The sequence below is a fragment of the Triturus cristatus genome, chromosome 5_1 (genome assembly GCF_964204655.1).
Source record: "Triturus cristatus chromosome 5_1, aTriCri1.1, whole genome shotgun sequence".
In the NCBI taxonomy this organism is placed as follows: Eukaryota; Metazoa; Chordata; class Amphibia; order Caudata; family Salamandridae; genus Triturus; species Triturus cristatus.
Window position 1 is genome coordinate 782,086,520 of NC_140587.1, and position 14,789 is coordinate 782,101,308.

General features: G+C 52.8%; 1 protein-coding gene across 2 annotated transcripts in view; it reads left to right on the plus strand.

Moving 5' to 3' along the window:
- ROCK1 (Rho associated coiled-coil containing protein kinase 1) overlaps nt 1-14,789 on the plus strand; it is a 1,783,501-nt gene that overhangs the window by 379,136 nt on the left and 1,389,576 nt on the right. The gene's annotated exons all lie outside the window — the stretch shown is intronic.

The window sequence follows — 14,789 nt, forward strand, 5'->3', positions numbered from 1 at the left end:
CACGTGCGTGGGGCCCAGCGCGAGCAGTGCGAAATAAGCACACCGACACCGTGCCTCAGTTGGGCGCGAACTGCCCCTCGTTCGCCCGCCCCTTTATTATATACACACGCGCTCACGTCCGTCGACATGAGCGCAAACTACGCAATGTCTCTTGCGCTCTAGCAGAAGGCTAGAGCGCTGACTGCAACATCCCTATCCAAGTTAGTCCTTGACCACAATTCAACCATCAATTCGCGGCGCCACTTACTTGGCATGCAAAGTCTCGCAATCGGCTACTGGGCCTGGGGTTTTCTCGTAGCCCATACCTCGAGGCTCCCCGCTGGGTTGCGGCTTGGGTCGTTGGTGCGGCCCCTTGCTCTGGTCCACTGTCCGGGCGCTCGGAGGTGCTCGGGCCTACCCCTGGGCTGCCCTGTGAGACGGGGCTGGGCACCCTCGCTGGGACGATCCCTGGGTCAGGCTCTTCACCGGCATCTGCAGCCTCATGGTCATCCGCGGGCCTCCTCACCACCTTGAACCATGATATGTTTCGGGTGACCAGCTCGCCCCCCCGGCGCGCCGTCACCATGGTCCCCTGCCGGTTGACTACTCTCCAGTAGCCCTTTTCATACCGGGTCTTGAACTTTCCTCCGGGTCGCCGCTCCCTTAGAACCACCATGTCCCCGGCGTGGATCTCCCTGGGCGCCGCCCTTCGCGCTTTGCTGACTGTCATTGCGCTCCTGTCGCCTCCGGAACGCACTCTCCGTGTCGAACGGCGGGGCTGTCCAGCCTGGGGCGACTGGTAGCCCGTCTCGGCGAGCCCCTTTGAACATCAGGGCCGAAGGTGCTTGACGAGTGGAGCAATGGGGGGTGCTGCGGTACTCCCCCAGAAATCGCTGCAGTTCCTGTTCTGGGTCTGACTGTTCAGATACGGCGATGCGCAGTATTTTGTTGATGGTGCGCATGAGCCTCTCTACCTCTCCATTGGCCTGTGGCCACTGCGGGGTGATGCGCCGATGTCGAATGCCAAGTGACTTTAGGAGCTCTCCGAACTCGTGACCTTGAAACGGGGGCCCATTGTCACTCCGCATTTTCTCGGGGCACCCAAACATCCCGAATACTTTTTCCAGGGCGGGGCCCACGTGCACGAAAGCTGTGGACGGCAATGCCTCGGCCAGTGGGTACTTTGAATAACTGTCAATGATCACTAACGTGACCCGTCCGGTAGGCTCCTGAAGTCCACACTGATTTTTTCCCACGGGCCTCTCCCGTGCTCCTTGGTGATGATAGGAGCCGGCGGTTGGGCTCCGCTGGTCAACTGACACGATTGGCAGCTGCGAACCGCGTCGTCTACGTAGGCGTCCATGCTCGGGAACCATACCTTCTCCCTCATCCGAGCCTTCATTCTCTCAGTTCCTTGGTGTCCTTTGTGCGCCAGTTGCGTGGCCCTGGTCCTGAGGGCCGCCGGGATGACGATTCTGGCTCCTCGGATGACGAGCCCCCCTCTGGTTACGCTTAGCTCGTGGCGCACTCTCCACATGTGTTGGAGGTAGTCTCTCCCTTGCTGAGACCATGAGTTCGCCGCCTGGAGAAAATGCTGCCAGGTTCCCGCCAGTATGGTGTCCTTGACTTTGATTAGCACCGGGTCTTGTTCGGCTGCCTCCACGATCTCTTCTAGCGTTAAGGCCCGGGGGCACGCCAGGGCCGCTACCATATCTAGGTGACTTTCAGTCTCCTCCTCCCCATCCATCGGTATGGGTTTGCTAGGGGTCTCTGGGTGTCGGGATAGGAAGTCGGCTGGGTTTTTGGCCCCTGGCCTGTATACCACGATGAGGTGGTATTGTTGAAGGTTGATGGCCCATCGTTCTATTCGTGGGGGTGGATGTGGTGCCGTTCCTCGGAATAGTGGCACTAGCGGCTGGTGATCCGTCATCACTGTGAAGGGGTGTCCGCACACGTACAGATGAAAGTGACGGCAGCTCCACCGAATCGCTAGGGCCTCGCGCTCGATTTGGGAATAGCGCTTCTCCGTGTCCGTGAGGGCCTTGCTGGCGTACGCCAGGGCTGCCCACTGTCCTGGTTCCTACTCTTGCATTAGGACCGCCCCTAGTCCTACCGGGCTTGCGTCGACCAGGACTTCAGTCTTCTTGCTCGGGTCAAAGTAGACCAGGGTGGTCTGATCCAGAAGGGCTTTCTTGATAGCCTCAAACGCTTCCTCTTCTGCCTCCGTCCATCGCCACATCACGTCGGTTTTGGTGAGGTGCCTGAGAGGTTCGGCTAGAGTGGCCAAGTTTGGGATGAATCGTCCACAGTAAGTGGCCATCCCCAGGAAGCTGCGGACCTCCGCCACCGACGCCGGAGCTGCGGCCGCTTTGATGGCATGGGACTTCCGGGGATCCACTTGGATGCCTTCTTTGGTGAAGACGTAGCCGAAGAATTCGATGGTTTGTCGAAATAGTTGGCACTTCTCTCGGTGCAGGGTGACGCCATGTTCTTGCAGCCGTGATAGGGTGGCTCGGACGTGCCGGTAGTGTTCTTCCACTGTCCCGGAGTAGATGAGGATGTCGTCGCTCACGTTTAAGACTCCAGGTAACCCGAGCAGGATATCCTTGATGGTATTTTGGAAGATCTCCGCTGCTGAGGAGATCCTGAAGTTTAGGCGTTTCTACCGCCTTAGTCCCAAGTGCGTGCTGAACGTAGTGATGTAACGGCTTTCCTTTGCCAAGATGAGCTGGTGGTATCCCGCGTTCAAGTCTAGTTTGGAGAACCGCCGAGCGCCGTTTAGATCAGACACAATGTCATCCGTAGTCGGTGTGATGTGTCTCTCGCGCTTGATAGCTTTGTTCGGAAGCCGCATGTCTATGCATAAATAGATTTTCCCCGGCTGACGTGGTTTCTCCGAGATCACCATGGGTGACACCCACAGGGTGGGTCCGGTCACCTTCTCGATCACTCCTTGCTCTTCCAACCTTTGGAGTTCTTCCTCCACCAACGGCCGTAGGTGGAACGGTATCCACCTGTGCCTGAGGGCTGTTGGTGTCACCGCGGGATCGATGTGAAGGTGTATCGCTGGCCTCTTAATCTTCCCTAGCCCTGAGAAGAGGCCCTTGAAACTATCCAGCAGGTCCTCAGCTTGCTTGTCCTGGATCATTCTGAGGAATGTGATCAGCCCGAGGTCTTCGGCTGCGTGTCCGCTGAGTAGGGTGTCCACTTCCTGGTCGATGACGTGAATGTCGATGACTATTTCTGAGTTTGCTGCACTCACCGCTACCGTCATCTTTCCTCTTAGCGGTAACGGCGTGTCGCTCCTGTAGGCGTATATCTTGGCCTTGGACTGTCGGAGCTCTGTTCTCGGCCTGAGATGGTTGTACTGCTGTATGCCCATAACGGTTACGGCTGCACCTGTGTCTATCACCGCGTTGACTTCTGTGCATGCTATCAGAAGGTCGCATCGCGGTTGCGGTCGCCTGGTACTTTTCAGGGCTTTTGTGAATGATACGACATAAGTTTCTTCTCCATCTTCAGACTCAGTGCTCGAGTCTTGGTGGCCTCTGGCTTTCTCATATCTTGGCGGCGGTTGGGATGACAGTGACGTGTGTGAGAGCTGTCGTACCAGCTTCCTCTGCGGCGTGTCCCATTTGTTTCCGCCTTTCTGTGCCTTCCTCCGGCAGGCTGACGCGAAGTGATTTTCAATTCCACAATTCGTGCACACTTTCCCTCTGGCTGGGCATTTCTTGAGCGGGTGGTCTTCGTACCCGCAGTATCCACACAGCCGGGCTTTGGCTGGGTGTCGCCGGTCTCTGGGTCTCTGTGGCCTTTCCTGCGCTCGCACCGCATCCGCCTTTTCTGTTTTCACTTCCACCTGTTTGTCTCTCCCTTTCACCAGGGCCTGGTCCATTTTCTCTGCACGCGCCGCCGACAGATCATGCGTCCTGGCCAGGACCAGTATGTCGTTTATCGGGATGTTGGGCGTGCGAAGTATGAGTCCACGAAGCGTCTTGCTCCGGATTCCCAATATCAGTTGTGCCCTGATTTCCTCTTTGGCCCTGTCCCCTACGAGGTGCGTGTCCGCGAGGGCTCTTAATCGTGTATGGAAGGCATCCACTGATTCCCCTTCGCGCTGCCTTGCTTGGCGGAGCTTGAAGTGTTCATAGTCCGGATTGACCTGCGGGTCAAAATGCGCATTCAGAGCCGCCACTGCCGCCGCTTAGTCATCTGGGTTCCCCGTATTAGGCAGGTGTTTTAAAAGGAGGTAAACTTCTTCCCCGGCGTAGTGGAGTAGGAGGGACCTCTTCACCGCCCCGTCCGTCTCCCTCGAACCAATGAAGTAGTTCTCTAGTCTGCCCAGCCAGGTCTGCCATCGCGGGGCAGCTGTTGTGGGGTCAGCGGCTTCGCTTAATGGGGGCAGGACCCCTGTCGGGGGGTGATGTGGCAGCGCTCTGGCTTGGTCCTGTTGCTCCGTGTCACTCATCGCGGTGCGGGAGCTACGTGCTCGGCGTGCTAAGGCAGTATCCACTGACCTCCCCAACAACTAGTCCACTTTTGTGCTGGTGCGCGCCGCGCCGCCTTGCTAGGCGAGGCACCCTTCTGGCCTGCAGGCCTTCTGCTGCTCCGTCAGCTGGTGGTGCGGCCTTGCGACCTCCAGGCAGGTCCTGTGAGCGTCTCAGGTGACAGCAGCTGTTCTGGTCCTTCCGAGGAGCCACTGGGCTGCTCGTAGCCCTGGAGATCGGTGCAGGAAGGGGGTGGGTTGGGGTCCCACCTCGTCGCCAGTGTTGTGTTAGGATATGTCAGCTATGCAGCAGTGCTGGAGGCGAGGTGTGAGGGGAGTGCCACGTGCGTGGGGCCCAGCGCGAGCAGCGCGAAATAAGCACACCGACACCGTGCCTCAGTTGGGCGCGAACTACCCCTCGTTCGCCCGCCCCTTTATCATATACACACTCGCTCACGTCCGTCGACGTGAGCGCAAACTACGCAATGTCTCTTGCGCTCTAGCAGAAGGCTAGAGCGCTGACTGCAACACCGGCCACTACAGGCTCCGCATCTGGCGCCGCTTCCTTTAAGGCTCGCCAGGGCCACGGGTGCTCGTTAGTTTCAAGTGCGGGCCAGCTCCCCACAGGGTGGTAGGCAGAGCTCACCTGGTGTGCAGGGTGGGCCCTCGGCGGCTCTCCGTCAGCTCCGGGTCAGCGAGGAAGCAGCCAGGCTGATCGGCAGGGCAGCGCTCTGCGAGGGACCCCAGCAGCAGCCGATCATGGGTCTGCCCGCCGCATCGTCTACACCTCTCGGTGCCCCTGTATGGCCGCAGGGAGTGGGTGGGGGCTATGCCGTGCAATGGTTTTCAGCCCCCAGTCATGGCGCACTTGATGACACCAGCGCCCCTCTCACTCCTCCTCCAGGGCAGGCCTGGCTCATGCGGCCTACTCACAGCTCCCGGGTCACAGCGCCGACCGGGCGGAACAGCCGGGTCCCGGCACTGAATTGAACAGTAAATGCCCCCTCGGTCATGCAGCAGGGTTCGCAGCAGGGGATTTGATGGCCGATGTGGGCCGATTCGTCAGGATTATGCCAGGATTTCACAGGTCCGGGCGCGGAGCTCGCTCACCGAGCATCCGCCATGCTCGGCAGTTGGCCACGCCCCCCAGGTGACCCGGTAGACATTAAGAGTGCTTTCATTAAGTTGAGTTTAGCAAATTGTAATGCTTTACAGAGATCTCCAAATCGAAAGCTCATGGCTGCTCATGAGTGGTTTAACCATCATTGCTCCACTGCACATAAAAATCTAATTGTTGCAATAAAAATATCTCCTAAATCTAGATCAGATATTGGCAAGTGCAGGTATGAGTATAAAATGACGATAGCTGCAAGGAAGAGAGAACTCCAGACACCAGCCTGGAAAAGGCTAGCGGAAGTTGCTCGGACCAATAATAGTCAGAAGTTTTGGCAGATTGTAAATCAACCATATCTGAAGGATGAGCGTGATCCTGGTCTGTAAGCCACGATCCCAGAGTGAACCGGGGTAAGGGGCTAAAGTTGCATCAACAGCCCTTGTGGATCACAGTTCATTTTTTTCCACAGTGAAGGAGGTGAGACTCGCTCTTATTAGTAGTGCTAGTAGAAAGGCCCAGTCCCACCTGGAGTTCCTTTTGATCTGTGTAAGGCTAACTAACGTTAATCTGTGGGCTCCTCTGTTGACTAGCGTTCTTCTGGCAACAGGAGTTGGAGGTAAAATTCCTACTTGGTCCAACTCATTAATTGTTCCTGTTTTAAAAAAAAAAAAAAGAGGAATAGGGTGGAAATGTCATGTTTCCGTCCCATATCACTACTCAACTCATTGGTAAAGGTTTTGGGCCGAGTGGTTTGGCCCGTCTGCAAATCTGGGCAGAACAAAAGGATATCCTTTCTGACCTTCAGTTAGATTTTCGCCAAGGTATTGTTACAGAGGAGTGGCAATCTGGCGCTACTCATTGGTACATATACAGTGGATAAGGGTGGACAGTTTTATCTTGGTTTTATGGATCTGTCCAGCCCCTTCATTTGTGTATTTTCGTTTGTTTGAAAAACTTTATTCGATTCATAAGAATCATTTGTGTCTTTCTTAAGAAGTTATGGGAGGTCCTGGAAGAGCAAGGCATGGACAGTTACCTGATTCATCCTTTAAAGGACATCTACAGAGATTCCTCTGCATCTGTTGTGTTTGGGGCTGGAGAAAAACTCTCTAGTGCCTTAGGATTGGCAGAGGCGTAAGATAGAGGTACATTCTTGCCCCTTTCTTTTTACCCTTTATATTAACAATCTCAAAGGGGTATTGGTTGCAGGTTTCAGGTACATGCCCCAGATTGGTCATCACGCAATACATGTACTATTATACGCTGATGATTCCGTCCTGATGGGCCATACCCTGAGGGCTTTACAGGACCAGTTGGACAATTTTGTAATGTTCATGGCTGCCCTTGGTTTGCTTGCTAACAGGACTAGGACCTATGTCATGATATGTGGCAGTAAGAGAGGTAAACCCATTTCTTAATGGTTAGGGAATTAACACCTGCTCTAACTTTTATTATTTTGGTGTCACTTTTACTGACAAAGGAAACCTCAAATAATGCTTAAACAGGGCTTGGTATCCAGATCTTTCTGATGGATACATCTGCCAGTGGATTCCTCACCTTGTGAATATCCCCTGTGCCAGCAACATCCGGAAACTTTTGTAGCAGTCCACGCCGATGGGGTCGAAGACGACGTCACAGAGACACGGCTCCGCTCGCGACTCAGCTGACGTCACCGGCTCCATAAGAAGACCTCGTCGGCGTGATGACGTCAGTTCCCTTTTTCCGCGCCGACGACGCCAACGGATTTCGGCAATCGTTACTAGTAGCTTTACCTGTTACTTTGTGTATTTTCTGAAAATGTTCTGTCTTTCTTCGAAGATGTCGACAAGGAAGTCTGGTTTCAAGCCCTGTCGAGAATGTGGCAAGCACATATCTATTACCGACCCACACGAGGACTGTGTTTGGTGCCTTTCATCCGACCACAATGTGGGTGGTTGTTCCAGCTGCCGCAAGATGAGCTCGAAGGCTCTCAAGGAGAGAGAAGCGAAGCTCTTCATCGCTCGGATGAAGAAGAAGGAAAAAAGAGGAAGGAGGAGGTCTGGATCCAGGTCGAGGTCGGCGTCCAAGTCGACTTCGGGGCATGCTTCGAAAAGTAAGAAGCATAAGAAAAAGAGGAGGCATTCTTCACATTATCACTCCGACAAAGGTTCGGCGTCGAAGTCGCCTACTCGACGTCGGAGAGAGTCAGTGTCTCCTTCTCCGGTCCCGGCTTCACCTCCAGCTCCTTCTTCTCCGGTGGCTTTGCCGGCTCCGGCTGAATCTCCGGTGCCGGTATCATCCCCGACGCCGGTTCCATCTCCGGCTGATTCTCCGGCTCCGTCTCCGTCTCCAGGTGAGGATCTTCAGGCTCCGGGTGAGACTGTGACGCCGCTTGTACCACCGTCGGCGCCGCCAGGCCCGAGTCCGGTGCTGCCTGACCAGTATCCTGCATTTCCTGGTCCAGGACAAGACCCCTCGCATTATCTTAATGCCATGTACGGGGTGTTTTCAAGGGCCATGTATACCTCTGGTGCACGTGTGGGTCCGATGGCTTTCAATTTGGGAGTGCCGCAGGTCTACCCTCAAGCTCCGTTCATGCCATTCTTTCCGGCGACGCCGTCTTGGCAGCTACCGGCGCCGAGAACTTCGACGCCACTTCCCTCTTCACCGGCGCCGACTCGACTTCGTTCGACGCCGGCTGCTCCAGCGAATCCGCGTTCGATGCCGCTGCCGGCGCCGTCGGATTCGAACACGGCGCCGCCGACGCCGCTCGTGCGGATTCGTTCCAGAAGGGAAGCACAGAGAGTGGTGGATGATAGACGCTTTCTGTTGGAAGAGGCTGAAGAGGGAGAGTTAGTCGAATCTGATGAGGTGTTTGAAGAACTGAAGGAGGCAAGTGGACTGGATTTGTCTCCAGAGTGGGAAATCACTCCACCATCAGATGAGCCCTCTAAAGATGCAGCGCCGTATCATGCGGTCATCAGAAAAGCTGCAGAGTTGTTGGACCTACAGTTGCTGTCCACGGAGTTCAGGTCTAATTTACTTACTGAGGTGCTGCATTCACCTACAGCGGTCTCGGAGCCTTTGTTACCCTTTAATGAGGCTATTATGGAACCTGTGCTGGAGGTATGGCACAAGCCTTTTTCAGCTCCTGCGGTCTCCAGGGCAGTCGCAAGGAGATATAGAGTGGCTCCAGGGGATCCTGAATTTCTAACTTCGCACCCTTCACCTGAGAGCTTGGTGGTCCAGGCGGCTTGTTCGGGAAGGTCAAAGGGGGCCTTTCCTCAGGTTCCAGGAGACAGAGAGGCCAAAAAGGTGGACCAATCGGCCAAAAAGGTCTTTTCATCAGTCAGTATGGCTCTCAAGTCCACGAATGCGACGTGTTTATTGGGGCGCTATATCCATGCGCTAATGGATTCGGCAAAGAAGATTGCGCCAAAGCTGTCTGAGGAGGATAGGGCTGGCTTCAATGAAGTTCTGACTGATGCCCAGGCGGCTGCTCGACAAGTCATTCAGAGTGGACTGGACACGGCAGACTCAGTTGCCAGAGTCATGGGGTCTTCTGTTGCCACCAGGAGGGGTGCATGGCTAAAGTCCTCTGAATTTTCCTCGGATGTGCAGTCGACCTTATTAGACTTGCCTTTTGATGGGTCTGGCTTGTTCGGGAAGAAGGCGGATGCTGCTCTCGAACGCTTCAAGGAGAGTAAGGCTACGGCTAGGCCGTTCGGCCTTCAATCCCAGCCGAGAGTTTTTTTAAAAAGATATAGGGGCTTTGGAAAGGTGACTTTTCGCTCCTATAGACCGTCCCAGCAGCAGCAGCAGCAGCAAGGTTCCTCGTCGAGAGGTTACAGAGGAAGAATTAGGGGTCGCACACGTGGCCGTCAGCTCTCCTCCTCCTCTTCCTCAGCCCCCCCCCACCACTGCAAAGCAGCCCTAGATTCGACATTCCGGATCATGCTGGTCCTGTGGGGGGCTGGCTTACCCATTTTCTACAAGATTGGGAATCTGTAACTACAGATCTCTGGGTTCTAGATCTTGTAGAAAATGGGTACGCCCTTCCCTTTCGGGAATTCCCTCCAAATTACCCACCTTGCCAAGGGGCTTGCTCGGAGGACCACAGTCTTCTCCTGCAGGAGGAAGTCCTGAAGTTGTTTCAGAAAGGTGCGATAGAGGTGGTTCCAGAGCAGGAAAGGGGTCAGGGATGCTACTCCTGGTATTTCCTGATTCCGAAAAAGGACGGCAGGTTACGTCCGATATTGGACCTCAGAATTTTGAACTTTTACCTGAAACAGGAGAAGTTCAAGATGCTCACCCTTGCGCAGGTTCTTCAGGCGCTGAATCAGGAGGACTGGATGGTGTCGCTCGACTTGCAGGATGTGTATTTTCACATCCCCATCCTGAAGTCGTACAGAAAGTATCTCCGTTTCACGGTAGGGTCGCAACATTATCAGTTTGCGGCCCTACCGTTTGGTCTTACTTCAGCACCTCGAGTCTTCACGAAGGTGATGGCAGTGGTGGCAGCCCATCTCAGAAGGACGGGGATTTCAGTTTTCCCATATTTGGATGACTGGCTGATAAAAGCAGAGTCGCCAGAGAAGGTGCTGCGTCATCTGCAGGATACAACTCGGCTGTTGTACAAATTGGGTTTTTCGATAAACGTACCCAAATCTCACCTGGTGCCCTCTCAGCGCAACCTGTTCATAGGTGCGGTACTGGACACTACTGTGTGTCGAGCATTCCCTCCTCCTCAAAGGATTCTCGACATACAGGAAATGATTCCTTTATTTTACAGCGGAGCGGTCGTTCCAGTTCTGAAGGTCCTTCGCCTGCTCGGTCTGTTCGCTTCCTGCATCCTGTTGGTCAACCATGCACGCTGGCACATGAGGGCGCTCCAGTGGTGCCTCCGCAAGCAGTGGTATCAGCACAAAGGGGATCTCAGGGAGTCTGTGAGGATCTCCAGAGAAGCTGCAGCGGATCTATCTTGGTGGAGCGTGGAGGGCAATCTGTCCCAAGGAAAGCCCTTCCATCTACCTCCATCGGTGACAACAGTGATAACGGATGCATCCACCTTAGGGTGGGGTGCTCATCTGGGGGATCTGGAGATCAAGGGTCTTTGGTCTCCAGAAGAAAGGTTGCTTCACATCAACCTTCTGGAATTGCGGGCGATACGTTTGGCACTCAAGGCCTTCCTTCCTTCCCTTTGCGGTCAGTCTGTTCAAGTCCTGACGGACAACACGACTGCGATGTGGTATATAAACAAACAGGGAGGAGTGGGGTCTCTTTGTCTCTGCAGAGAGGCCCTGCGTCTATGGTCCTGGGCTCAGGTCCATCAGATTTGTCTAATGGCAAATCATCTGGCCGGGGTTCTGAACGTTCGTGCAGACAGTCTCAGTCGGCAGTTCTCCGCCGACCACGAGTGGAGGCTTCATCGAGAGGTAGTTCATCACGTCTTACGGACCTGGGGGACTCCTCGGGTGGACCTATTCGCCACTCAAGAGAATGCTCACTGCCCGTCTTTCTGCAGTCTCCAGTATCCGATGCAGGGAGCGTTGGGGGACGCGTTTCAGTTGAGTTGGGGTTCACGACTCCTTTACGTGTTTCCTCCCATACCCTTGATTCCTCGGGTTCTGAGGAAGATTCGCCAAGACCGGGCCCAAGTTATATTGGTCGCCCCGGATTGGCCAAGAAGGGTGTGGTACACAGATCTTCTCCACCTCTCCTCGTGCCCTCCGCTCCGTCTCCCGCTGAGGGCAGACCTCCTCTCGCAGTCGGAGGGGCAGGTTCTACACCCCCACCTCCAGAGCTTACACCTTCATGCCTGGAGATTGAACGGGGCAACCTGAATTCTTTCTCTCTCCCACCAGAAGTGGTGGATGTTATTTTATCGGCCAGGCGACACTCCACCAAATCTATATACTCATATAGGTGGTCTAAATTTGTGCTTTGGTGCGGAGAGAGGTCCATTGATCCCTTGAAGGCTCGTCTGTCTAACATTCTACAGTTTGCTCTTTCTCTGGCTCAGCAAGGCTTTGCTGTGGCTACTGTGAAAGGATATTTATCGGCTTTGTCGGCTTTCCTTTGTTTGCCGGATCAGCCGTCATTATTCAAATCACCTATTGTTCTTCGTTTTATAAAGGGCCTTTCAAACAAGTTTCCTCCGTCTCCTTTTGTTATGCCTCAATGGGACTTAAACGTTGTATTAACTTATGTTATGGGTTCTCCCTTCGAGCCCTTACACAAGTGTCCCTTGAGGCTGTTGTCCTTTAAGACGGTATTCCTCATTGCAATCACCTCGGCAAGGAGGGTAAGTGAGCTTCAAGCTCTAAGTTCAAAACCCCCATTCTTGACTGTGCATGCTGAACGAATGGTACTTAGGACCAGGGCTGCGTTTTTGCCTAAGGTGGTAACTCCCTTCCATCTGGGGCAGTCCATTACCCTTCCTTCTTTCTATCCTCCCCCTCACCCTTCCAAGGAGGAGGAGAGACTTCACCGCTTGGACCCTAAGAGGGCGGTGAGCTTTTACCTGGACAGGACAAAGGACATCAGAGTTGATGACCAGCTCTTCGTGGGCTTTGCTGGCTGCAGGAAAGGTCGAGCGGTGCACAAGCGCACCCTTTCCAGGTGGATTGTCTTGTGCATCAAGATATGCTACTCCCTAGCTGGTAAGGAGTCTCCGGAGGGTTTGAGGGCTCATTCTACCAGAGCAAAGTCTTCCACATCTGCCTTAGCTAGAGGTGTTCCAGTGGAGGATATTTGTAGGGCGGCAACTTGGGTCTCCCTCCACACCTTCGCAAAGCATTATTGCTTAGACACCGAGGTGAGGAGGGACGGACACTTTGCGCGATCCGTCCTTCAGGACTTTCTGGTATAGAAGGGTGGACACCCTCCTCCGGGAGTGGGGACTGCTGTGGAATCTATTCACAAGGTGAGGAATCCACTGGCAGATGTATCCATCAGAAGAACAAGTTACTTACCTTCGGTAACGCTTTTTCTGGTGGATACAGTATCTGCCTGTGGATTCCTCACTGACCCACGAGCCTCCCCGTTGTCCATCCTTCTATACCGGTATTTCTATGCCTGTAATTCTATTGATGGGTTTCAAGTGTGTTTATCACTGTCAAAAGCATTATGTTAATTCTTGTGCTTTATTTATTTTCCACACTGAGGGCCTCATGTAGGAAGCCAAATACCGGTCGGTAACGGCTGATTTTCGGTAATAATACCGTTACCGACCGGTATTTTGGCTTTTGGTATGTAGGGGGATAATTTTTGTATTCGGTAATTTTACCGATTCGGTAAATTCCGAATACAAAAATGAGATGTAGGGGGAGTGTGTGGGTGTGTTCTGGAGTCGGTATTTACCACCAACTAATAGTTGGTGGTAAATGAAGAATGGATGTTGAAAAGCATTTTAAAGTGCTTAGAAGTGTGCAATGTGGCAGACATACATGCCCTTAGGGCATGTATGTGTGCCACATGTGCACACATGGCCGAATCAGGGGTGCAACAGGGTGTCAATGTGACACCCTGCCACCCTTGCATGTGTTACCCCCCATTACCGAATCGGTATTTACCGATTCGGTAATGAGGCATACCTTCCCATCAATGGGAAGGTATGCCTCATTACCGAATCGGTAAATACCGATTCGGTAATTACCGACTTTTACCGAGTCGGTAAATATTACCGACTCATTACCTACATATCATTTACCACTTCATAAATACCAAATCGGTAAAATTCGGTATTTATGAAGTGGTAAATGGGTCCCTACCTACATATGGCCCTGAGTGTGTTGATATGCATATTGTGTACTGTGTATATATATATATATATATATATTGCTGTCAGTCTGTCCGTGTGCCTCGAAGGCACGGAAAAAAAGGGGCGGAACTGACGTCATCACGCCGACGAGGTCTTCTTATGGAGCCGGTGACGTCAGCGGAGTCGCGAGCGGAGCCATGTCTCTGTGACGTCGTCTTCGACCCCATCGGCGTGGACTGCTACAAAAGTTTCCGAATGTTGCTGGCGCAGGGGATATTCACAAGGTGAGGAATCCACAGGCAGATACTGTATTCACCAGAAAAAGCGTTACCGAAGGTAAGTAACTTGTTCATTAGTACAGTACTCAGCTTTGCTGCCGAACTTGGGCAAAAACCCATCAACCATATAATTTCCATCTATAGGGCTAAATGCGTCTCGGCTGCTGTATGTGGTGCTTGTATTTGGGGGCATGAGAATGTGGAGGTGCTTCAGGATGTTGAGAATTTGGTCCTGAGAAGACTCCTGGTATTACCCTAGTGCATTCCTGCGTACATCTACCATACAGAAACAGGGCTTCGCTATTCAAAATACATGTTATCCACTCGTCCACTCATGTTGTGAAGATGGGTATGGACAAAAGAGTCCCTGCGCTTAAATAGGGACCTATTTAGGGACTGTTTGGCCTTGGCTCACTGACTTAAAATCCAGTGCATTAGGGCATTAAGGATATGGTCCACAGACTTAATGGGAGGGAATTCTTTGAAGACCCAAGCGCTAGATGAGCTTCGGTTTTGCTTAGCTTGACGGGGAGAGGCAACAAGGGATGCAGCCTCTTTACATGCGTACATGAGACTTAATCGTATTCCCTGAATTCAAACTTTTCTGTTGACCATGAAGGATCATCATACAAGATTCCTCCTTATGAGGTTTCTTTTAAACCTGTTTCATCATATCATCTCATTCCCGAGACGAAACGATTGTGCCAGCCCTCTATGCCCCTGTCCTTGTGACGCCATTACTACTCGCACTATCCTTCACTTAATATTCTTCTGCCCTTTTTATGCATATGGAAGGAGCCAATTTTTCAAGCCCATCTTGCGTAAATCAAGTTTTTGGCAATGCGCAGAAGTACTATTGTTTTTACAGCAGCTTGAAAGTGAAGATATCTTCTTGGTTTCACTCTTTTCAAATAGGGGGCAAGGGTCAGGCTGCAACTTGACTTCTAGTCAGGGTTAACATAGTTTGAATGTAGTTTGGAATTTTTTATTCGTTACCCTGTTAAGGCATAATAGTGTGTCTTCCTTGTTCATTGCATTTTGGAAGTTATAGTGATTAGGTTTGATAGTTGCTTAGTCTCATATCCAACTTCTAAGGGTCCCCTCTCCCTCAAACCAGTATGAGCACAAGTGCCTGGGGCGTTTTTATTGGTGTCTTTCTAGCAGTTATTTTAATTGCTCTTAATTATTTTA